The sequence below is a fragment of the Dromiciops gliroides genome, chromosome 1, assembly GCF_019393635.1.
Source record: "Dromiciops gliroides isolate mDroGli1 chromosome 1, mDroGli1.pri, whole genome shotgun sequence".
Taxonomy (NCBI): Eukaryota; Metazoa; Chordata; class Mammalia; order Microbiotheria; family Microbiotheriidae; genus Dromiciops; species Dromiciops gliroides.
Genome location: NC_057861.1, coordinates 201612140 through 201639823, shown reverse-complemented (window position 1 = coordinate 201639823; position 27684 = coordinate 201612140). Strand labels below are relative to the sequence as shown.

Here is a 27684-nt window from a genome sequence, read left to right as displayed (position 1 = left end):
ACTCAGGTACTCCTGAATCCAAGGCTGATGCTTTACCCACTGTGCCACCTAGCCACCCCAAGAAACATTTATTAAAGGTTTGCTATATGCCAGGCACTTTGTTAAGTCATAGAGATACAAATAAAACCAAAAACCATCATATCTGTCCTCAGCGAGGTCACAATCTAAGGGAAGAGACTACATGAAAATACCTGTTAACTCTGCATCATATATAGATAGATATAGATAGAGACAGATATAGATAAGCAAATAGAGGATAATTTCAGAGGAAAGACACTGGAGAATGGTATAGAATGATGTGGAAGGTAGTATTTGAGCTACTTTGAAGGAAGTAAAGGAAGCCCAGAGGTAGAAGTAAGAGAGAAGGACATTTAAGGCATGAATCCTATGAGAAGAGAGGAAATGGGGGCAGCATGTATAGATATCTTTCTCATGAAGGTTATCTAAGAAGAAGAGGAAAGAATTAAAACCATAGTGGAGATAGCAGGACTGAATAAGGTGGATTTTTAAAATTATTTTTAGGATGAGGAAGACATGGACATATTAGCAGGAAGCAAAGATGTCAGGACATAGGGAAAGATTGATGATTAGACAGAAAATGGAAATAATAGAGGCAATAGTATACTGGGGAAGATTGGAAAGGATAGGTTCAAGGATGCATGGGATTGAGGTTTCACTTATCAAGGAGCACCACATTTTTATGAGAGAGAGATGAAGGAAGAAATTGTGGTAAAAGGCGTTTGAGTATGTGAGATGAAGAGGAGAGAAAAGGGAACCACTATTGAAGGAATAGGCTCATTTTTTTTCAGTGAAGTAAGAATGAGACAAGGCCCTCACCTGAGAGGGAAAATTGATGGGACAGGAAAAGGAAGAAAAGGTTCAGAGGAGTCACTGTAATGAGTGAGATAGTGCAATGATTAGGGGCATGTAAAAGGATTGCTTTGCTATAATGAAGATCCATTTGAAATTATGTGATATTAATTGGTTTGAACCCAGTTAGCATAGATTAGTGATTTTCTCTTGCTTTCTTTAACATCATATATATATATATAAGCAAAAATGGTGATTTCTAGGAGTGGTCTATTATTATAGTTTAGTAATATGTGATTGGAAATAAAGCAAGGAAATTTACTGTAGAGGATAGGTTCAACAGAGGGAAGAAAGAAGAGTGTAACCAGTGCAGAATGTATTTCCTGGGGTAGAATTGAAGGGCAGAGGGACTGGAGATTGATTTGAGGATGAGTAACAGGGTTAGAGGTCATAAGGAAGAGGAAACTATGGAATAATAAATGGTTACTAGTAGATAATTGAATGTGGGGGTTTATGAACTCAGAAGTGAAACACTTGTAGGCAAACTTTATGATCATCACTGTGGGGATTTGAAGTGGAATGAAGTACAGCATAAGATCTGAGTAGATTTGAGTAGAGAAACTGAGAAGTCAAAGCATTTGAGAGAACCTTTCTTTCTGCCTCTCTCCATATATATATATATATACACATACATACACACATATATACATATATATGCATATGTATACATACACATACATACATACACATATATGCATATGTATACATATACACATATATACACATACACATATACATATACACATACTACATACATGTACATGCATATATGCATATTTATGTGCACACATATATCCTGTATATGCTAATATAAGGGTGCACGTGTGCAGAGATATATATGTGTGTATGTACATATATGCATATGCATGTGTATCTATATATGTGTATGTGTGTATATATATGTGTGTGTATATGTATGTCTGTATATATATACATGTGTATGTGTGTATGTATATATAGTGTGTGTATGTGTATACATATACATGCATACATACATACACACACACATATATATATATATATATATATCTCCTAATACAGGGATAAGTTGAAGAGAAAAGGACTCATTAAGAAAGCAAGTAGAATGTCTTTGAAGTTGATAAAATCAAGAATTGAGATTTGGTGATATATTTTAATTTTTTAATCTCAGAGGAGGGGTAGTTGCTGAGAGATGGGTATTTTGACTCTCTCACCATTGATCAGTGAGCTGGGAGTATTATGTAAGTTCAATCAGTGATGGAAATTGTTACCAGGGTTGTTATGTCATCTCTGGAGGGAGACAAATGTCAGTGAATAAAAAATATAGAATCAGTTAGAAAGGACAAGATTTTAGATGAAAATATTTGCTGATTTTGGAGCAAAAATTCTAGAAAACTGAGTGAAAAAGTTGGGTAGGTCTGGAGTGGTACCATTTGGGAGTAGGGTTAAGGGCAATCAGAGTATTTCAGCAGCCAGTGGATTCAGAATCACTGGAATTAAGGCAAGCAGGAGAAAAAAACAGAATATGATAACCTTTAAGGAATGAATCCAGGCTATGTATTATTGGTTGGATAGAGGTTATTTGGGAAGCCAGATGATTAGACTATTCAAAATCCTCCCTCAGTGTCATGATAGTGTGATCTGTGAGGCAGGATTGCTCAGTGAGAGGTGTGTCTGATCCAGAGACGGCCCCTAATACACTGTAGCAAGCCGTGGACTGTTAGGTCCAAGGCTTTTATGCAAACATTTTGCAAAGCTTGCTGGAAAGGTGAAAGAGTTCTGAATACAGGTGGCCTAAATCTTATATAGACGTGTCTGGGAAGGCCCAACATTGAAGAGGTGAGTTGATGGGTGGTAAATCTCTAGTCAGTCCCCATCTATCACCAAGTCCTATCCTTTGAAATATTATTACCCATTATTAAATTTCTATTCCAACCTCTGGAAGACCAAAGTTTAATCATATAATAGAACACTAAAGACTTATGCCAAGACCTTATTGCGGCATAAAGGCAGGGATGTGTTTCTTAAGGCTCTGCCTATTGAACATAAGCTCCAAAAAATCTAACCAAATTATAAAGGCTACAAATATGGACACAACAGAAAGATTGTATGTTTAATCTTAGTATGAGTTAACTATATTTGTAGAGTCACATTACCAGGCTAATAACATAACAGTCTTCTTCAGATTCAATTAAATTCTTAACTTTCACATCTAATATTTAATTCAAATCATTGTATATACAACTGCTTCCATATTGAAGACCACAGATTTACCATAAGGGGAAGAATTTGGGGCAATGTAATCTTAAAAAGCTCATCTGCTAAGACATAGAAAAATTACAGTTTGTGCCCATGTCAGGAGTCCCTACGTGAATGAATGTGAGATAATCGAAGGGTAGAATTTTCAAGTAGTTGTCCTCACAGCTTGGGATAAATTATGGAATTAGGAGAGAGTGAAAAGAAGTGTTTGATCAATGTTTCTTCACTTTAAAAATGCTTTTTCAGAGTTAGGCCAAACACTATAACAACCACTATAGCCATCACCATTATCAATAATAATGAACATATATCAAACACATCCTAGTTGCTTGCAAGGAAGTTCTAAGGGCAATGGAATAATTATAAATTCTTCTGGTTCTTGGAGGAAAAATTAGCAAAAGAAAAGTGAGACGTTAGCTCAAAATTCCTTGGATTGTTTTTATAAATAGGGACAATAAAATAGTCTGAAAAATCCTTCAAAATGTCCTTCAAGATTCTAAGAAGGACTATAAAATTCTTGTTAATAAAATAATTAATTAAGGTTAATTATATGTCCAATTTCCAAGTTTACTAACCAGTCATTTTCTGTCCCTTAGAATATATTCAATTTTATTTTTCTGATGTTATTTTATTGCTTCACTCATGAAACCTTAGACTTTTCCATCATCCCTCAGCTGCTTTTTCACTCAAGAAGGGCCCACCATCCTGCAGCCTTCTCAATCTGGAAGATCACTTATCTCCATTCAAAAGTTTTTCTCAGAAATTCCATTTTGAGGAAATGTCTAAGTAATCCATTCCTTTACTACTCTTCTGGTTCTGCTCATGACTTGCCAGATTTTTCCATCCTGTCCTACACAGGTACTTTCTCTTCTTCCTTCCTACCTACTTTTTCTTTATTGTGTTCTCTCAATAGAATATAAGCTTATAGAAGGTAGAGACTTTTTCATTTTTTCCTCTTGCATTATTATTTCTAGGAATTAACAGAGTACCTGACATATAGTAAAAAATAAATAGGGGGCAGCTAGGTGGTGCAGTGGATAAAGCACCGACCCTGGATTCAGGAGTACCTAAGTTCAAATCCGGCCTCAGACACTTGACACATACTAACTGTGTGACCCTGGGCAAGTCACTTAACCCCCATTGCCCTGCAAAAACAAAAACAAAAACAAAAGAAAAAAGCTAAATGCTTGTAGATGACTTCCAATCTCACAATTTCCAGCACCTAAGGACTCTGTTCTTGAAGAAATTAGTCATGATATGTGATATGAAATGACACAACAGTTATGAGGTTCCTCTATAATAGTTATTGATTGTTTTTGTCTGTTTTTTTTTTTTTGGTTTGGGTTTTTTTTTTTTTTTTTGCAGGGCAATGAGGGTTAAGTGACTTGCCCAGGATCACATAGCTAGTATGTGTCAAATTTCTGAGGACGGATTTGAACTCAGGTCCTCCTGAATCCAGTGCCAGTGGTTTACCCACTGTGCCACGTAGCTTCCCCTATAATATTTATTGTTGTTAAGTCATGTGTCAGTTGTGTCTGACTCTTTATGATCCCATTTGGGATTTTTTTGGCAATGATACTAAAGTACTTTGCCATTTCCTTCTTCAACTAATTTAATATATGAGGAAACTGAGGCAAACAGGGTTAATTGACTTGCTCAGAGTTACACTGCTAGTGAGTGTCTGAGGTCAGATTTGAACATAGGAAGTTGAGTGTTCCTGACTCACACTCTAACCACTGAGCCACCTACCAGCCCTTCTATATTATATACAAGTCTATAATATACAAATATTTTGTCTCATTTCTTGCTCTTGGATAATATTTTTCAACTTCTATTTCTGAAGTTCTCAACAACTGCCTCTGTGGATTATTTACATATGTGTTGATTTGTCTGGAGGATCATAAATAAGTACTTAATAAACATTTGTGTAATTGATTAATAATAAAATTTTTCTTCCTTATAGAAGAAAAACTAATAACCAGTACACAAGGGGTCAGTGGATATGAACTAACAATTTTAAAAGAATTACAAACCATTAACAACCATATGTATGAATATGCCAAACCACTAATCATAAAAGAAATAAATATCAAAATAACTTTGAGGCAGCTGAAATGGATAATGTGTTATTCTAGAATCAAGAAGATCTGAATTTGAGTCTTTCCTCAGACACTTTTCTATGTGACTCTGGGAAAATTATTGAGACTCTCTGTGTCCTAGTTTCCTCATCTAAAATCCCAACTAGGAATCAAACAATGATCTTATTTTTAACAAAGATAAAAAAATCTTGAAATCATCAAATTTAGAGGAATTGTGGAAAGATGAAAGCACTATTTGGAATTATATTTTTAAAATAACTAAAATGTTTATTCATTTTGATTCAGTGGTTCCATTGCTACATACATGCCCCAGAGAGATCAATAACAAAAAGAAAGGTCCTGAATTCAATAAAATATTTGTAAAAGGACTCTTTGTAGTTACAGACACATAAATACATTATGACCATCCATAGGTTGGGGAATGCTGAAACACATTGTAGCATGTGAACAAAATGAAAGATTATACTATTATAGTGTTGAAAGAAATTATGGGCATGATTAGTACAGAAAATTATGAAAAGACACATAAAATGATGCAAAGTAAATAGAACCAAGAAAATATCACAAAATGACTACAGCACTGCAAATTGAAAGAACAACAACAAAACAAGAGAAACTGAGTGCTGCCAAATTATAATGCTTATTTCGACCTCAAGGAAGAGATATGAGAAAATACTTTATCCAGCTTCTTGTTTGCCAATTTGTATGCCACATGATATATAAGTACTGTATAAATGTGTGATGTGGTAGATATATTCTATAGGTATATTTTATAGGGTATTGTAGCCATATGAGTTTTCATTGTTGATAGCAGCCATCCCTATTTTATGCATAGTTGTAATGTTTTAAATGGTTATAGAGGTTTAAGTTTTCTATACTTCTGAAGTGTCAACTATGTTTGCTTCTCTCTCATCAATCCCCTCCTTTCCAATATCAATGAAAATACCCTAATTCAGATCCCCTTCTCTTTATACTTAAACTTTTGTAGCTGTTCTCATTTGTCTTCCTGCCTATCTCTAGTCTATTCCTTTTCTATTCTTTCTTTTGCAGTACTTCTCAAGTGAGTTTTCTTCTGTTCAGGAAGCCCTGGGTTCAAATCCTACTTCAAAACCTCAAAACTACATCATGTACCTCAGCTTTTTCAGCTGTAAAATTGGGGTTAGAATGTTACTAGGTATATTATGGGGCTCAAATGAGGTAATCTATGTAAACTTCTATGTAAACATATTATTATCATTATTTTCCCCTCTCAAACACACACACACACACACACACACACACACACAAACAAACCTTTAGTGGATCTCCATTGCTTACTTTAAAAAAAAATAATAATTCTGAAATTCAAGACTCCTTAAAATGTGTCACAATCTACCCCACTAGTCATCTCATCTTACTAACTTTAGTTCTTTTATATTCCAGTCACTTTGGAGTACACATCATTTCTTATTCTCAGTCTTCTGTCTGCTCTCCTCTTTGTGCTTTGAGTGCATTCCACATGTCTAGAATGGAATCTCTCACATTTCTCTGTACAATGAAATCCTCTTCCTTCAATGAAGGTTCAAGTCAAGTCTCACCTCTTCAGGGAAACTTTCCCTGAGATCTTCAGCCCATTCAATATCAACAAATGCCTTTATTCTCAAATTTTGCATAAAATTTGCATAGGATCATAGATTTAGAGAACAAAAGTGCTTAGAGGACATTTAGTCCAATATTGTAATTTTAAAATTTATTTTATTTATTTTGTTAATTATTTTCTAATTATGTGTAAATCATTTTTAGCATTCATTATTAAATTTTTAAGTACCAAATTTTCTCCCTTACACCCACCCATTTGCTACCCCTTGAAAAGGCGAGCCATGTGATACTGATTACATATGTGAAGTCATGCAAAATATGTTTTCATAGCAGCTATGTTGCAAAAGAAAACACAAAAAAATACCCAGAAAAAATAAAGAATCCCCAAAAGATCATAAAAAGGGGAAAGAACACACATTTATAAAGATATTTATAGCAGCTCTCTTTGTGGTGTCAAAGAATTGGAAATCAAGGAGATACTCATCAATTAGGGAATGTCTGAACAAGTTGTGGTATATGAATGTAATGGAATAATATTGTGCTATAAGAAATGATAAGCAAACAGATTGCAGAAAAACCTGGAAAGATTTAAATGGAATGATACTGTGTGAAATGAACAGAACCAGAAGAACATTATACAGAGTAATAGCAACATTATGTGATGGCCAACTGTGATTGACTTAGTTCTCAGCAATACAATGATCCAAGACAATTCCAAAGGACTCATGTTGGAAAATGCTTTCCACAAAAAAAAGTACTGTGGAATTGGAATGCAGATTGAACCATGCTATTTCTACTTTCTTTTTCTGTTTTTAGCTTTTTCCCTTTTGTTTTGATTTTTCTTTCACAACATGACTAATGTGGAAATATGTTTAATGTGATTGTACATTTATAACCTATATCAGATTGCTTTCTATCTTAGAGAAATGGGAGAAAAGAGGAGAAAGAAATAATTGGAACTCAATATCTTATAATAATAAATGTTGAAAATTATCTTTATATTTTACTGGAAAAATACTATTAAGATTTGGGAAAAAAGAGAAAAAAAAGATTTTTTTTTAAAGTATACTTCACTCTGTATTCAAAGTTCAATTCTCTCTCTAGAGGTAAATAGCATTTTTCATGATGGATCCTTTGGACTTCTCTTGGATCATTATGTGAATTAAAGTAGCTAAGTCTTTCACAATGGAGAATTCTTACAATATTGCTCTTACTTTGTACAATGTTCTTCTGGTTCTCCTCATTTGACTTTATATAAGTTCTTATAGGTTTTCCCAGGTTTTCCTGAAACCATCGTCTTAATCATTTCTTATAACATAATACTATTCCATCATAATCATGTACTACAACTTGTTCAGCCATTCCCCAATTGATGGACATTCCTTCCATTTTCAATCCCTTACTATTACAAAAGGAGTTCCTATAAATATTTTTATATAAATAGATCATTTTCCCTTTTCTTTGTTTCTTTGGGATACAGAAATAGTAATGGTATTGTTGGGTCAAAGGTTATGAAGAGTTTTTATAAGTCTTTGGATATAGCTCAAAATTCTTCTCCAGATGCTTGACCAAGTTTACACCTGCACCAATAGGGCATTAATGTCTCATTTTTTTTTCACATCCACTCCAACATTTGCCATTTTCCTTTTCTTTAATGTTAGCCAATCTGATAGGTATCAGATGGTAACTCAGAACTATGTTAATTTTCATTTATCTAATCAGTAGTGATTTAGAGCATTTTTCATGTGATTACTGATATCTTTTATTTTTTTTTCTTCTGAAAATTGCCTCTTCATATACTTTAATCATTTATCAATTGGTGATTGTTACTTATTTTTATAAATTTAGCTCAGTTCCCTATATATTTGAGAATTGAGGCCTTTATCATGGAAAACTAATACAATTTTTCCCAGTTATTTTTCCTTTTAATTTTGGCTACATTAGTACTGTTTGTGCAAAAAAAAAACATTTTGATTGCAAATTATCAAAATTATCTATTTTACTTCCTGTGATCCTCTTTATCTCTTGTTTGGATATAATATTTTCCATTATCCACAGATCTAACAGGTATATTTTTCTAAACTCCCCTGATTACTTACAATATCACCCTTTATGTCTAGATAATTTGTGCATTTTTACCTTATCTTGGTATATGATGTGACATATTGGTCTATGCCTAGTTTCTTTAAAAATATTTTCTAGTTTTCCCAGGAGTTTTTGCCAAATGGTCAGTTCTCACCCCAAAAGCTTGGATCTTTGGTTAATTAAACACTAGATGACTGTGGTCATTTACTATTGTGTTAATACTCTTGTGGTAAAGGTTATTTGTGGTAAAAGTTATTGGAGTTTTAGCTGACTTATTTGGGAGGGGCCACACCTGACCCACCCTGAAGTTACATATGCTACAAAGATCAGAAGGAGAACTCTCCATAGGCAGTTCTTGAAGGACCTCCCCTTTTGGAGGAGGAAGATTGAATGCTCACTGAGGGGAGGCTGAGGCGCTTCCAAAACACTATCTCTCTCTCTCTCTTCTGCCTTTCCTGTGGCTCGAGCAACTGCACACATCCCAAGTGTGGTAAGTGAACACAAGTTCCTTTGAATTAGCTAAATTGGAAATGATCTGGGAATTTCATAGACTTAGTTTAGAGTTAAGAGAATTTATCTGTATTTTTTCCTACTTCCTTATCTTTGATTTTTATTAATTTTACCTTTGTTGTTTAATTAATTCCCAAGTAATAAAATCTGATCCTTTTGTGGAAAAGAAGCTGTAAGGCTCTTTTCTTATTGGCCTGGGAGAAATATCTAAAAGGGCAGTTGAGAGGGGAGGGAGCTTTGAACCTAAAGGTCCCTTATTATTTTCAGGACCCCAATATTTCAGCGAGTCACCCAATTAATGTTCTGTATATTAAATTTCGGCCCTCACACTCTTATTTTACAGATGAGGAAAATAAAGGCCAGAAAGATTATGACCTCATATCAGTTGTAATCTAAGGTTCAAATTCAAATCTTCTGTCTCCAAATCCCCCATTTTCTCCATTATATCTTACTAGCTATGTCCCTTCTTTGCAGTACTGTACCCCTCCCTTACTTTTCTCTGTAGCAGAATGTTATACAGCACAATTGTGCTTATGGCAAATTGTATATATGTCTATTACATCAGGAGGTCCATATAAAAATATTGATCTTTATATCTTTAGAGCCTAGCATAGTGATTTGCACTGTCAGTACTTTATGTTTTTAGTCAAATTGAATCATATCCTTAATTCTATGGTCAATTGTTGGTTGTACCTATATTTATATAGTGTTCCCTCTTTGGTCAAGAACTCACCTTTCCCACCTCCAATTATATTATTCTTCCTTTGGGAAAATATAGTCTTTTCTATATCCCAGTTCCCAGGAATTGAAAAAGTATGATTTACTTATATTGCAAGTTCTTTTTTTCTTTGGTAGATGAACTCTAGTCAAATAAGCAAATCTAAAACAAATGGAGCTGTCATTTGCATAATCTCACATTTCCAGCTGCCCTACTGAGAAACAACAACAAAAAAGCCAATATTTTATTTAAAATCTTCACTTAGAGAGAGCAGATATGAAGAAATGGAGCCGTTTCCCCATCACTGCTTGCAGTAACTCTGCATTCGAACCATCCAGAATTTGTGGCCCTTAAAGTATTCTTAGATTTCATCATATAATATAATATATTATTTTACTGTCTTGGTTATCAAACTAAGAATGTTCTGCTTGTTGATTACTGATGTGTCTCAGCATTGACCAATGAATCCAACACCATTTTTTCTGATATGAAATGTGTACTTTTGTGCTTAAGATATCCAAGGAAGAAATCTATTTTATAGCTACAGAAAACACAAATATTCTGTGTGAGGTTTGTTTGGAAACTCATTTATGGAGAATTATTGTAAACATAAGAAATCATATAGTAAACTATTAAATGGCATTGAATGGAAATCTCCATTTGTCAGCCCATGTAAGGGTGTCTGACAATACTGTCAATAGCAATCTGTTCAATGAAAACTGTGTAAAACAATAATTTAAAACACATTTTTTGATTGTGAATGCCCAATGCAAGCCATGCTGGTTAGGATTTCATTTCAGGGGAATTATTTAAGACCAGAAACTTCTCCCTTGTTTTATTTCCTTGCTGATGTAGAAATTTTCAAATCACACATAAATTTGTAATCTCTGGTACTAATTAAGTTGTTCAAAAAAGAAAGATTATGTTCTACCTATCAGTAGTGCCCAACAGAATAGAATTGCAGAACCTCAGAATTTCAGAGTTGGAGGGAATCTCAGAGGATATCTAGTCCAGTGTCTAACCTATATAATCATCTGTACAACATATACCTAATGATGGGTCATCTAGCCCTTGCCTGAAGACCTCCAGTGAGGTGAGGGGACACACTATTTTTTTTTGTTTTGGCAATTGGGGTTAAGTGACTTACCCAGGGTCACACAGCTAGTAAGTGTCAAGTGCAAGGGACAAGATTTGAATTCAGGTCCTACTGAATTCAGGGCCAGTGCTCTATCCACTGTGTCACCTAGCTGTCTCAGGGACCCACTAATTCTAAAGGCAACCCATTCCTTTTTTATGGCATCAATTGTTAGAAAAGTCCCACCCCTCCCACATGCTCCATTCCCTACTTTTGTAATCAAGCTTTAATTTGCCTGTTCCCAACTTCCACCCCCTGCTTGTGATTCTGCCCTCTGGGGCCACACTGAGGAAGTCTAATTCTTTTTCCATGTGTTTTCACATAAGATGTATGAGAAAATAATCCTCTAAAGACTACTTACTTTCATGAAGTAGAGCAAGTAAGCCTGCAAATAAGACTAGGAGAAGCATTCAAGAAATAAACAAATAGACAATTGGGACCACAAAAGAAACTTTGAGGCCCTGCTTCTGGCATTCTAAAAGGTGGTGGAGTTAAAGAGATCCATGGCTAGGTTTTGTATATCACTACATTGAGTCAATCACCATGGAACTGTGAAATTAAAGTCTCTGACACATGGTCAGGGAGGAAAACATACTTCAGGGACAAAACAAAGTCATCTTCCTTTTTTTGACTCACAGACTACATCAAATAACAGGGCAAGGAGGATTCTGGTGAGCTGATAAAGCAGGGAAGGTTGATCATTCACATTAGCAATTTCCACATGCCATATGGATCAAAAGATCAAACAACTTGAACTGTGGACCTACATAAACAAGTCTGTTGTTGTTGTTACAAAAACAGAATTTGGATCTGTGGAAACATATGCCATTTTGAACCACCATAGCAAGAACAAAACAACCACAGTAGCATAAGCTGCAGTAGCTCCCTTTCTGTGATGTACCATAGAAGGTCAGAAGAATTACAAGATGAAAAAAAACATATTGCAAATTTTCCTGGAATCATTAAAAGGATCGGAAATTCCATTTAGAGCCCTGTTACACTCCACTTGACAGTGTGAGTACAGAAATAGAAAAATAAATTCATATCTGTCAGCACTGAATACAATTTAAATGTTGTTAGTATGCATGTAGGCATCCCACAATTCCGTAACATTTTCCTTAATTATTTTAAGCTGGTTGTAGAGATGTTAACTTATCAACATGAACCACAGCCCAGAAAGAAGAATTGAAGTGTGCATTCTGCAATTAACACTGCTTAGGACCTCAGGCAGGTATGACATGACTGGGAGAAGGTAAGCAGAAGTGGCATTACAATTATTCTCTCAAAAGTATAACTCATGTCAAAGGTGCCTCTAGCTTGGAGGGCCTAGATTTCTGGAATAGCCAGATGGGGGGAAAGCATTTGGTTATAATTAGATAATGGGTGTTCAGTTATTTGTTTTTTCACCATGTTACTAGGAAAGTTGATCAACCCCTCTGAACCTCAGTTCTCTCATCTTTAAAATGGGTATACTATTACTTGACTATATACCTCAATGGACTTGTAGTGGAGACAGTACTTATTCATCTTCAAGTGTCATATAAATGTGAACTATTGCTCTTCTAGCCCTGGCCAGAATGGTGGTGGTGGTGGTGGTGAAGCAAGAAAGAGAGAGACAGAGACAGAGACAGAGACAGAGACAGAGAGAGAGAGAGAGAGAGAGAGAGAGAGAGAGAGAGAGAGAGAGAGAGAGAGAGAGAGATTGATTTACTCCATTTTCTAGTTCTGTGAAGGATGATTATTGAACCATAGAATATGTTAACTTTCTCAGTTGGTATCAGATACTTAATCTATATGGTCTGTTAAGGCAATGTCCCTGGCATTAGACTCAGTCTTGCTCAAACTCCCAGGTGTTCTGGTCATAATATTTATTTTTTATTACTACTTAATTTTTAAAAGTTTCCAATTACATGTAAAGTTTATTTTTGAGTTCCAAATTTTTCTCCCGCTCTCTCTTGCCTCCCCCATCCTGAAGCCAGCAAGCAATCTGATATAGGTTATACATTACAATCATATTAAACCTATTCCACATTAATCTTGTTGTAAGAAAAGAATCAGAACAAAAGGAAAAAAATCAAGAAAGAATGAACAACAAGAACAAAATGCAACAACAAAAATGAAAATAGTATGCTTCAATCTGCATTCAGACTCCATAGTTCTTGTTCTAAATGTGGAGAGCATTTTCTACCACAAGGTCTTTTGGTATTGTCTTGGATCATTGTATTGCTGAGAAGAGTTAAGTTTATCACAGTTGATCATCACACAATGTTGTTGATACTGTGTACAATGTTCTCTTGTTTCTGCTCATTTCAGTCAGCATCAATTCATGTAAGTTCAGGTTTTTCTGAAATCCATCTGCTTCTCATTTCATACAGTACTATATAGAAATCCATGATATTCATATAACACAACTTGTTTAGCCATTTCTCCAATTCCCAATTGAGACATCCCCTAAATTTCCAATTCTTTGCCACCACAAAAATAGAAGCTAGAAATATATTTGTATACATGGGTCCTTTTTCCCTTTTTTATGATCTTTTTGGGACACAGACCTAGGAGTGGTATTGTTGGGTCAAAGGTTATGCAGTTTTATAGACTTTTGGGCATGGTTCCAAATTGCTCTCCAGAATGGTTGGACCAGTTTATCACTCCACCAACAGTGCATTAGTGTTCTGATTTTCTCACATATTCCGCAACATTTATCATTTCCCTATTTTGTCATATTAGTCAATTAGATAGGTATGAGTTGGTACCTCAGAATATTTTTAATTTGCATTTCTCTAATCAGTAGTGATTGAGAACATTTTTTTCATATTGCTGCAGAGAGCTTTAATTTCTTCATCTGCAAACTGCCTGTTCATATTCTTGGACCATTTCTCAATTGGAGAATGCTGGTCATAATATTTTTTTAAATGACAAGAATTTTTTAAACACTTTTTAGGTGTTATATACTGTACTAGGCACCAGGGATACAAATACAAAAGTCTTTGCTCTCAGTGGGCTTAAATTTAATGAGAGACAAATTTGATTTGAAATTTTCAGCGAGCAAAACTAGAAATAATAGTGGATGGGAAGAGGGAAGCAAGAATGTCAGAAACACATAAATATATATCTGGTTTTCATGGAAAGGAAACATGTTAAATATTAGAATTATAAGAAAAGTAAAATAGGTTTTCCAAGCAAATAGTGAACTCCACTTCCCTTGAGACCTTTTAGCCAATGTACCTTTCTGTGCATGTTGAAGAGAACACTTTTATTCAGATAGTGGTTAGACTAGACTGAATCAGATTTTGTGAGTCTGTATGTACAGGGTGTTACAAAAGTCATGATATTTTAATAACTTTTTAAAGTATTTGTTTTATTCTGAACTTAAATAGAATAAACATTTCCATATTACAATAGAATACTATTAGAGATTGATCCTTTGCCCCCTCCCCAGGTGGCAAACAATCTGCTATGGGCCATCCATGTATGATCATGTAAAACAACACCATCCTTGTCACTTTGTACAAGCAAAGTTAATTTTTTTTTTAAATTGTAAGAATGTAAAAAATAGCATGTGACAGTCTGTTCCATCAATATCAGTTCTTTCATTGGATGTGCATAGTATATTTCTTCCACAGTCCTTTGAAATTGTTCTGGATTTAAAAAGAAAAAAAAAGGAAAAAGGGGGAAGCTAGGTGGTGCAGTAGATAAAGCATCGGCCATAAATTCAGGAGGACCTGAGTTCAAATCTGACCTCATCCACTTGACACTTACTAGCTGTGTGACCCTAGGCAAGTCACCTAACCCCCATTGCCCCTCCCCACCCCCCAAAAAAGGAGATTGTCTTGGATCATTTTATTGTTGAGAATAGTCAAGTCATTCACAGTTCTTGACAAAACAATATTGCTGTCCCTGTGTACAGTGTTCTATTGGTTCTGCTCACTTCCCAATACATCATATAATGTCTTTCCAAGCTTTTCTAAAGTCACTCTGCTTGTCATTTCTTATTGAAAAATACTATTCCATATACCATATACCACAGTTTGTTTAGCCTTCCCTAACTAATGGGCATTCCTTTGATTTCCAATTCTTAGCCACCACAAAAAGACCTGCTATAAATATCTTTGTACAAATAGGTCTTTTTTTTTCTCTTTTTGGGGATGTCTTTGGGATATAAACCTAGCAGTGGTATTGCTGGATCAAAGAGCATGCACAATTCTATAGCACTTTGGGCATAGTTCCAAATTTCTCTCCAGAATGGTTGGATCTTTTCACAACTCAACCAACAGTGCATTAGCAACCCAGCTTTCTGACATCCCCTCCAACAACCAATATTTTCCATTTTTGTTATATTTGCCACTCTGATAGGTATGAGGTGATACCTTAGAATTGTTTTAATTTGCATTCCTCTGACCAATAATGATTTAGAGCATTTTTTTTCATATAATCCTAGATCACTTTGATTTCTCCGTATGAAAACTCTCTGTTCAAATCCTTTGACTATTAATTGGGGAATGATTTGTATTTTGAAAAATTGATTCAGTTGTTTATATATTTGAGATATGAGGCATTTAACAGAGATATTTGTTTAAAAAATTCTTTCCCAGTTTTCTACTTCCCTTGTAATCTTGGTTACATTAGTTTTGCTTGTGCAAAAGCTTTTAAATTTTATATAATCAAAATGATCTCTTTTACATTTAACTTTATTCTCTATATCTTCTTTGGTCCTAAATTCTTCCCCTGTCCATAAATTAGACAGATACATAATTCCATCCTCCCTTAATTTTCTTATGTTATCATCCTTAATGTGTAAATCATGTACCCATTTTGACCTTATTTTCGCATACGGTGTGAAATGTTGGTCTGTATCTTGTTTCTGCCACAGTTTTCCAGTTTTCCCAGCAGTTTCTGTTAAATAATGTGTTTTGTTCCAAAAGCTTGGATATTTGGGTTTATTATATATTAGATTACAATATTCATTAACTATAGTTTCTTTTCTTTTTTTTTTTTTATTTTGTTGAGGCAATTGGGGTTAAATGACTTGCCCAGTGTCACACAGCTAGTAAGTGTTAAGTGTCTGAGGCCAGATTTGAACTCAGGTCCTCCTGAATCCAGGGCCAGTGCTCTATTCACTGTGCCACCTAGCTGCCCCCTATAGTGTAGTTTCTATCTATTCTATTCCACTGATTTATCTCTCTATTTCTTAGCCAGTACCAGATTGTTTTGATAATTAATGCTTTATAGTACAGTTTGAAATCTAGTACTGCTAGACCATCTTCTATTATATTTTTTCATTGATTCCCATAATATCCTTGAACTTTTGATTTCTTAAGATGAATTTTGTTATTTTTTCTAGCTCTATAAAATATTTTTTGATATTTTAATTTGTATAGCACAAAATAAATTAACTTAGGTAGGACTATAATTTTTATTATTTTGGCTCTGCCTACCCATGAGCAATTAATATTTTTTTTCCAATTGTTTAAATCTGACTTTATTTTTGTGAAACGTGTTTTGTACTTCTGGTCACATAGATGCTATGTTAATCTTGATAGACTCCCAAGAATTTTATATTAGTCAGTTATTTTATTTGGAAATATTTTGGGGGGTGGGGCAATGATGGTTAAGTGACTTCCCCAGGATCACACAGCTAGTAAATGTCAAGTGTTTGAGGTCAGATTTAAACTCTGGTCCTCCTTAATCCAGGGCTGGTACTTTATCCACTGTGCCACCTTGATGCCCCCAAGTCACAGTTATTTTAAATGGAATTCCTCTGTCTATCTGTTGTTGCTGGATTTCATTGATAATATATAGAAATCCTGATGATTTATGTGGATTATTTTGTATCCTGCAACTCTGCTAAAGTTATTAATAATTTCAAGTAGCTTTTTAGTTGACTCTAGAATTTCCTAAATATAATATCATATCATCTGCAAAGAGTGATATTTTTTTCCTTGTTACCTATTCTCATTCCTTTAATTTCTTTTTCTTCTCTTATTGCTATAGCTAACATTTCTAATACAATATTAAATGATAGAGATGTGATAATGGGCAACCTTGTTTTACCCCTAATTGTATTGGAAAGACTTTTAGGTTATCCACATTACATATAACACTTGCTGATGGTTTTCTATAAAAAGTACTTATAATTTTAAGGTAAACTCCTTTTATTCCTATGCTTTCAAGTGTTTTTAATAGTAATGAGTGCTGTATTTTTGTCAAAGGCCTTTTCTGTATCTATTGAGATAATCATATGATTTCTATTTCTTTTCATATTTATATGGTCAACTAGTTTTCCTAATAGTGAACCAGTCCTGAATTCCTGGTATAAATCCAACCTGTTCATAGTGTATGATCTTTGTGATATATTTCTGTAATCTATTTGCTAGTATTTTATTTTAAATGTTTGCACCAATATTAATTAGGGAGATTGGTCAATAATTTTCTTTCTCTGTTTTGGCTTTTCCTGGTTTGGGTATTAGTACCATATTTGTCTCATAAAAGGAATTTCGTAAGAAGACTCCATTTATTTTCATATAATTTATATAATATTGGGATGAATTGTTATTTAAATGTTCGGAAGAATTCACTTTTGAATCCTTCTGGCCCTGTTTGTTTTTTCTTCCCCAGAGGAAGTTCATTTATGGCTTGTTCAATTTCTTTTTCTAAAATTGGGTTATTTAAATATTTATTTTTCTGCTAATCTGGGTAATTTATATTCTTGTAGATATGCATCCATTTCATTTAGATTGTTGAATTTATTGACATATAATTGGGCAAAATATAATTCCTAATAATTGTCTTAATTTCATCTTCATTGCTGATGAGTTCACCCCTTTTATTTTTAATTCTTTTTTTTCCCTGGGCAATGAGGGTTACATGACTTGCCTATGGTCACACAACTAGTAAGTGTCAAGTGTCTAAGGTCAGATTTGAACACAGGTCCTCCTGAATTCAGGTCCAGTGTTTTATCCACTACACCACCTAGCTGCCCCTTCCACTTTCATTTTTGATACTAGTAATTTAATTTTTTTCTTTGATTTTTTTAAACAAATTAACCAATGGTTTATCTATTTTACTGTGTTTTTTTTTCATAAAACCAGATTCTAGTTTCATTTATTAATTCAATGGTTTGTCTTTCTTTTTGTTGCCACATGCTTAGCACAGTGTCTGGTACATAGTTGTTTCTTCATAAATGCTAATTGACTGACTATATATGCTACAATCCAATTAAAACCTACTTTCTGTTCCTTAAGAAGGGCACTTTTTTCCCTGCCTTGTGCCTTTGCATTGGCTGTTCCCCTATGGTTGGAATATCATGCCCCTCCTCCACCTCTTAGTTTTACTGACTTCTATTTCAGAATACCTTTCCTGCTTCCAATACTACCACCACTACCCTTACGAAGTACCTTTCCCTTCCCAGATTACCTTCTATCTAATCTGGATATATCTTGTATTTATCTAGAGTTTATTTATAACTGTATAAATCCAAAGATTAAGTGCTGAAAGGCATTTTAGCATCCACCAATTCAAACTACCTAATTGTTCATATGAGGAAAGTAAGACCCAAAAAGATTAAGTCACTTGTCCACATTTACAATGCTAATAAGTTTTTGAAGGATTATTTGAAGTAAGGGCTCCTTGGTTTCCAATTCAGTATTTTATCCACTGTTACACTAGCTGCTTGCTCATTGCTTTCTCATTGGAATATGAGTTTCTTTGTTTTGTTTGTTTGTTTTTGTTTTTGTTTTTGTTTTTTTTGCGGGGCAATGGGGGTTAAGTGACTTGCCCAGGGTCACACAGCTAGTAAGTGTCAAGTGTCTGAGGCCGGATTTGAACTCAGGTACTCCTGAATCCAGGGCTGGTGCTTAATCCACTGGGCCACCTAGCCGCCCCCGGAATATGAGTTTCTTAAGGATATGAACTGTTGCTGTCACATTGCTCTTCTTTTAAGCATAGTGCCTTATATTCTGTAATCATTTAATAAATGCTTTTTGAATGCCTGACTGCCAGATTAAAGTATTTCAAAGCATTTATGCAGTTATTCTTCAAGGTCATAGGTTTTGGTTGTTGTTGCTGTTGTTTGTTTGTTTTTGTTTTTGTTTTTTGGCAGGACAAGGAGGGTTAAGTGACTTGCCTAGGATCACACAGCTAGTAAGTGTCAAGTGTCTGAAGTTGGATTTGAACTCAGGTCCTCCTGAATCCAGTGTCAGTGCATTATCTACTGAGACACCTAGCTGCCCCAAGGTCATAGTTTTTAATGAAGAATCTTTTAATAATGTGGTCTTTCAACTGTTGCTGTGTCCTCTGCTAGTGTAAGCAGAAATGTCACTACTTCAAAATTGTGTCATCAAATACTCCTGGAATTCCCAACTCACTGTAGTTTTCTGTGTCTGCTACTATTCACATGAAGCCATTGGTATCATGGTCTACTAACCTTTTCTAATATTCTAGAAGAGTTTGTACCTCTTCTTAGAGTCTTTGAGTTTTAATTGGACCTTGGAAGTTTCCTTCCTGTTCTACTCAATGGTAAATCAATAAAGATTTAGTAAGCTCCTACTATGTGCTAGGAATTGTGCTAAGTGCTGGAGATACAGAAAAAGAAAATGAAAAGATAGTCCCTCTTTGCAAGGAACTTACAATCTAATGGGAGAAATAAAATGCAAATATATTCAAAACAAGCCATATACAGGATAAATAAATAATTAACAGAGGTGATATATCCTCGGACCCAGCTCACAAGTTTCATTAAAGTACTGGATCAGGTTCCCTTCTCTTAAAATGTGCCTTTCTGTAGTTTAATTATGTCTGAATAGACGGACGTTGATCTAGCATCACACTTTGTTTATCCACACACTAAGATATTTGGCTTAAATGTTAGCTATATTTCCCCTAACTGTTTATAGAAACAGTGACTCAAGCCACAGTACAGCTCTGCTGTTCTTCCAAATACCTTTTGGTTTTCTCTTTCACATGAGGCTATTCCTTATATACCCAGTAGTTGAAAAGTCTCACAAGGGTCCACCATTTTGGCCCTGGGACATTTTAGCCTGGACAGACCAGTTCAATGGTATTGTATTCAGTTGGGATACCACTTTTTAGAAACACTATGGAGAAGTTGGAGAATATGAATGACTAACCAGGATGGTAAAGGGTCTAGAGATCACTACATAAAGCATATAATATAGTTAACATGGAGATGAGAAAACCTTAAAGGGGTAGTATGGTGCCTTTTAATGGATTGTTACATAAAAGAATGATAAAACATGTTCTTGACCTCAGAAGACAGAATTAGAGCAATGAATGGAAATAATAGTCAAAATCAGACTTTACATAATTTAAAAAAAAGAAAACTTTGTAACAATGAGATCTATCCCCAAACCTCCTTCCTTAGAAAAAAGTGAATTCCTTGTTATGTTAAGTGTTCACAGAAAGCACTTCTCAAGGACTGTGTTAAGAACATTCTTATTGAGGAATAGATTGGACTATATGGCCTCTGAGGTCCTTTTCAACTCTTGAGTTTCTATGATTCATTGTTGTTGAGTCATTTTTTAGTTGTGACCCTATTTAGAGTTTTCTTGGCAAAGATACTGGAGTGTTTTGCCATTTTCTTCTCCAGCTCATTTTACAGATGAGAAACTGTGACAAACAAGGTTATGTGACTTATCCAAGGTCATACATTTAAATAAGTGGATGAAGCCAGATTGTAACTCAGGTCCTCCTGACTCCAGAGGTGGTGTTCTATCTACTAAGCCATCTAGGTGTATACCTCTATGATTCATATTAATTATTAAATATATGTGGGGAAAATCCTAGGATTCATTCACAAGTAGTGCCCATTAATATCCATTCCAGATAAAGCCTTATTCTAAGTAGCTCCATAAATAAACTTTAATGCATTTCAAATATGCTTGCAATTCTTGTAAGTATTAGCAATAGGAGAAAGAGAAAATTCATGTTCCCTTCCATTTTCCTGGGGTTATCTAAGCATAGCAAAACAAACAATAAAAGCTGTTTTTGAATGAGAAAGCTACCTATGGAAAGACACAAAGGAAGGAAATAAAACGCCAGGTACAAAGTGGTGTACTCTGTAAGGCTGCAACATAGGTTGTGTGAAGGATCAAAATATTCAATGAGTCTGAAAGGGCAGAGTTGAGGCAAAATGTGAAGCTGACCATTTTCCTTCCTTCACAAGTAGCTCTTGGAACTTTTCTCTCAAGCATACATATTGTTTCCTCTCTCTCCAAATGAAATTTGACACCTGGTTTGTTAACTGGACGCCCAAGGGAGACAAGTTCTTTCTAGTTCTCTCTTACAAAATGATGTGCACCATGAATTTATTCATAGTATGAACACTCACTATTCTCTAGGGACTAAGAAAATGCTACAAGTATAACACGCACATTTTTGTCCATGAACATTATATGGGCAAATGTATGCGATTTTTAAATAATTTTTAATAGTCCTATGGTATTTGGAAGGCTACCAAAACTTCCAAATCTCAGCCATTTAAGACTTTTCCTAAAATGTCTTTTTGAGCAGCCTGTAAAGTCTTTCAGCATAGCAAGTTTGGGGCATTTAAAGTATGCATCCTCTGAGAATCACCATCATACTCTGTTGAGAATTGCAAATTGTATATTGTTCTGAGATTCAATTGTCTCCCTCCTTCAGGAAAAACCAAAAGTACTTCACTTCTTCTCTGTCAGTAATGGCAAGGCAACTTAAACATCATAGCCTTTTCCTCCTTTACAGTAGATGATTGGAACAAATGAAATAACAGTTGTAAAGCACTTTGAAAACCTTAAAGAACTATAGAAATGCTAACTATTTTTATGATGGTTATGATTGTGCATCATTGTTATCTGTGCATAAGAAAAGTATAAAGCAAAAAGGTAGATGAACTCTTTCCCCCTCCTAGATTGGAATCTGTGTGTTGAGGTAAAAGAAATATCCCTCTCATCTATAGAAAAGCAGCAGCATAGTGTAGTGGAAAGAGTAGGGAATTTGGATTCTGAAGAATAGAAGAAGGTCTGTTACATTAGTAGTATGAACTTGGGCAAGTAAATTAACTTCTTTAAGCATCAGGTTCTTCATCTACCATATGAAAATAATATTTTTTTTTATCATCGTGTTGTAGGGATCAAAAGAGGAAATGAACATTACCTGACATGATTTGAAAAACATAAAGGGGCTATGTAAATGCCACTGATTAGGATCTAAATGTTGTACTTTCTTCTAGGAACTAAGGATACTCAGAAAACAGGAGGTACATAATAACTGTTTGCTGAACTTAAAGGAATTCTGTGGTTACCTTTTCATAGAGCCAGGAGCTAAGCAATAAAGTGAAACAATCAGTTAATAAGGATTTATTAAGCTCCAACAATGTGCCAGGGTTTGTGGTAGGCACTAGGAATATAGATAGAAAAAAAAAAACTGTCTTAAAAGGAGCTTACATTTTCCATGAAGAAACAATAATAAAGATATAAATCTTTGTAGAATTTTATGTCAAAATAATGTGGTGTTTTTTTACCAAAATATATGATGTTTAGGGTAACAAATATTACAAAAACATAGGTTACATTGCTATACCTTTTTGCAGTTACAATGGGGTTTATATACTTCATTTTATCTGCTAATAACAAAAGCAATAATGACTATACTTCCATAACAATAATGTTGACAAAGGGTTTTCCACATAACAATACTTTGAATTATGTTATGAATATAATTATCCCCATTTTAGAAATGAGGACCTCGGGGCAGCTACGTGGTGCAGTGGATAGAGCACCGGCCCTGGAGTCAGGAGTACCTGAGTTCAAATCCGGCCTCAGACACTTAACATTTACTAGCTGTGTGACCTTGGGCAAGTCACTTAACCCCAATTGCCTCACTAAAAAAAAAAAAAAAAAAAGAAATGAGGATCTTTAGGATTGAGGAGGTTAAATGATGTTACATGATAAGCAACGGTGTTGAGGTTTAAAACCAGGTTTCTAACTCTATTACTTTTTCTCATTGCACTGTGCTGCCTCAGAAATGCTGCCATCCTCAACACTCAAAGGGTTCAGCTTAGTTCAAATTCAGTTGGCAAAAAAAAAAAATGCATTATTGAGAAGTTGATTACTTAAGTAGCTTAGATATGCTAGGCAGCTTATCATTAGGGACTTGATTATGATCTGCAGAATGTAATGAAGACAAATCCATGAATCAAGAAAAATAATGGCTGCTTAGTCAAAGATGTAGAACAGGAAAATAACCAGTAAGCCTTAAAATATGGATAAAAAATGCTTTTCTTTTTGTTTCAGAATAACACTGTGTTAACGGTAACCCTGAACCTAGGGCTTCATTTTGGTTTAATGGCGACTAATGAAAGATTATTATGCAACTTAAAGGGAGATTTTTTTTTAATTGAAATGCTAGAATTCTATTCTCTCAAAAAAAGTTTTAAAAAAAGAATTCTATTCTCTCTTGTCATATGGAGAAAGATGTAAGAAATTACAGGAATTTATATTTGTTCATTTATCTTATGTATATGGAAATAGAAGGCAACATGGATAAAATGTCAGAATTGTAAATATGGAGGATTTCTTTGCTGATAAGCAAAGTAGACCACAAATAATTTCTTTACTTTAGAATAGGGTACATATAGCCAGATTCTCTTGGTGGTTTGAATAATTCATTAATTTCATGATTATTATGAATATAATGACATTAAAATACAAATCTATGAGGAGAGAATTGAATGTTAATTCTTCCTGATTTGTGCTTTTCATAAAATGTCAGCAAAGAATTTTTATAAAAATAAGAAAACATTTAATTAGTTCATAGTGTGGTGGAAAGAGCATTGGTCATGGAAACAAAAGATCTGGGTTCAAGTCCCATCACTTAATAGTTGTATGTTGAATTTAGACAAGATATTTGGTTTCTGGAAGGACTTGCATGAACTGATGATGAATGAGATGAGCAGAACCAGAAGAATATTATATGCAGTATCATCAACATTATGTGTTGATCAACTGTGATAGAGTAGATTATTCTCACCAATACAAGAGTACAAGAAAGTCCCAAAGGACTCATGATGGAAAAGGCTTTCCAAATCCAGAAGAAAAAAAAAAAGAACTGTGGAATATGGATGCTGATTGAACCATATTATTTCTTTGTTTTTGGTGTTGTTGTTTTTCTTTTTTTAAGGTTTTTCCTTTCTGCTCTGATTTTTCTCTTATAAGAAGACTAATGCAGAAATGTGTTTAATGTTTTATATATATATATATATATATATATAGGGGATGGGGGAAGGGAGGGGAGGGAGGGAGAAAAATTGGAAATTGGAAATCTTATAAAAACAAATGTTGAAAACTATCTCTACATGTAACTGGAAAATAATAACAAAAAAAACCTATTTATTTTCTATGAGCCTCAATTTCTTATCTTCTAAATTAAAATAATACTGGCTTATCCATAGTGCAGGGTTGTTTTGAAGAAAATTGTATGAATCATGAAAATCTATATAATAGGTCAACATATTTTATTATCTGTTTTATATAACTGTAAGTGATATTGGTCTTTAAGTTCATTTTATATTTAAAAGATCAATGAGGTCATGGTTTAGAAATTCACTAAGCTACATAAAACACAGATTCTCTATGCCTTAATTCAGAGTCCCTGACACTTTTTGCATATGACTCCTTTGGCCATCTGGTGAAGCCTATGAACCATTTTTCCGAATGATATTATTAAATAAATAAAATAACATACATTGCATTGCAAAGAACACCACTTGTATTGAAATATTATGTTCAATTTTTTAAAAAAAAATTAAATATTCACAGATCCCAGGCCAAGAATCAATTCCCTAATAGATAATTTTTGTGAGTTGCTGAGATAGCTTTAAAAAAAGAAAAAGAAAATGTCACCTGACATTCAAAGTCCTAGAGATAGGTTAATTTCACCAAACTTAATTAGGACAGTCTAAGTCACAGACTCAAGTTCCATTGCTAGGCTTTCATTCAAAGTCTTTCCAGCTTGGTAAGGCATAATGTCACTTGAACTCTGCTGACATGGCCTTCAACTGCCCAATTATGTCCACTCTGCAATGAAGAATTGGAGGAAGACTCTACTGCTATTACATTTATAAGTAGAAGTGGTGAACTACTCATTTTATGAGTCAACACAGTTATACAATTGATTAAGAAAGGTATAGAGGAAAAAAAAGTCATAACACTGTGCTGTGGGGACATGTAGGTGGTATAACAGATAAAGCACCAGCCCAGGATTCAGGAGGACCTGAGTTCAAATATGGCCTCAGTCACTTGACACTTACTAGATGTGACTCTGGGCAGGTCACTTAATCCTCATTGCCCTGCAAAAAGTAAAAGAAAAAAGAGCACTCTGCTGATAATTAGTAGAGACAGAAAGTCTGAGTAAGAGATTGTGTGTGCTCATGGAACTCAAAGTCTTTTACAGTTGATAAAGCAAATTCAGATGAATGTTATATGTAGTATTGCATTGTAATAAGTAGAGTAGAAAGATATAAAATAAATTACATGATATTTGTTCTTCAACCCATTACTGAAAATAAAAAGGGTTAGTTTAGTTTGAATTTCTATCTGTATTCCAATCTGTCTACAACTTGTTTTTCATTCAATAATTCATACATTAATTATCTCCTTGATATCCTTAAGTATCACCTTGCTATTTGTACTTCAATGCATCAGTAGACTAGCAGTGTCATCAGAGTGGACTCATTATACATGACTACATTTTCCCATATTCTATGTTCTAAACAAGTCTTCTCTCTGTTCCTTGTGCCCACTGCTTTTGGACTGGCTATCTCTCAAGCTGGAATGCACTCTGTTTCACATCTACTTCATATAATTTTTCACTTTCTTCAAGACACAGCTCTTGCGCCATTTACTACAGGAATCCTTTTCTGAGCACCCCAACCAATATTGCTTTCTCTCGCTAACTTTTATTCCAATGTACTTATATAGATTTACGTTATCTCTACAATAAGCACTTTATATTTTCATTTTTTTAAATCTTCCCATCCCCAGAGCTTAGCATATAATAGGAACTGAGTTTGATAAGTGCTTGTTGATTGAGTAATTGATTGATTGGTTGCCCTCTTCATCAATACAGATTATGACCCATCCTTTCCTTCTTACCCTCTGTGAATTTTGCCTATGTTTTCTGCTAGACTCTGCTGAGTCTATCCAAACATTGAAATAATCCTAGTTATTTTAACTTAGTTACATAATTGATATCTTGCCAAGCTTTGTTTTTCTGTGACTTAGCAGTGTCCCAAATATGAACACAGTTGACAATAAGGAAAATCACATTAAGAGGAACTAAAGTGTAAATTTAGACTTCTAGCCAAATTTCAATTAATTTTCTAGAAAGTATTTTGTGTGAGTCAGGGAATGTGATCAATGGCCCTAATCATAGCACTATCTAATATTTAAATTGCATCTCTTGAACTGTGACAACTAGATTTGTCACTATTCTTCCCAAATTCTTACTTCTGGAAATTCTTTTTCAAGAACATAATTAGATAGTTTAATTAAAATCCACAAACATTTATTAAGCACATACTATGGTTCCAACTATATTAGATACTGGAGATACAAAAAAAAGTGAAGCATTTCCCCTCAAGGAGCTTATGTTCTTTATTATTCCCCAAAACAACAAAAGCTCTAGGAGGTAGTGGAGAGAGGAGATATGCATACCTTTTATGGTCTTTGCCTCAATTATGTAAGATGCCCCTGGTAAAGATTAACCTCTACCAGTGTAGGCCTGCTTTGGCATTTATATTCTCAAAAAGTGGAAATAATCTCAAGTAAATAAAAGATAAGTGACTTTTTTCTCAAGATCAAACAGTTGGAATGTGTCCCACTTCTGAGTGGGACATCATCACCATCACCATCAAATCTAGAATTTGTATAGTGATTTAAAGTTTACATAGTACTTTTTTGTGAGTTATCTTATTTGATATTCACAACAGCCCTGGAAGGGAGATGCTATTATTATGTTCATTTTAGAAAAAGAGGAAACTGAAACTGAGAGTGCTTTAATGATTCATCCAGGGTCACATACCTAGGAGGTATTTGAAGTAGGATTTGAACTCAGGTCTTTCTGACTCAAGTCCAGAATTCCATCCATTGTACTACTTATCTACTAAGTAAAAAAGACTTCAGATATAAAACTGATAGTAGAGTCTCAGATAAAAAGTAACTCAACCAAGTTTAAGGAAGATCTGCCCCATCCTTCTGTGCATTTTAAAATTATAAATGTGGGTTCTAATCCATCCCCCCAGTTTTTTTTTTGGGGGGGGAATGGCTAAAATCACTGATAAATTAGTGTAGGTTTTTAAGGGTTTATTAAAAGATATAAGATAGTAAAGAAAGAGAATGATTGAGAACAGATTTCTTATAGCATGGAAATTCTAGCCTTCCTAAACCTCCCACTTGAAG

At 34.3% G+C, this 27684-nt stretch overlaps 1 pseudogene; it reads right to left on the bottom strand.

Annotated features, from left to right (window-relative positions):
* The window catches only part of LOC122747016, an 85475-nt pseudogene that overhangs the window by 17749 nt on the left and 40042 nt on the right, over window positions 1-27684 (bottom strand).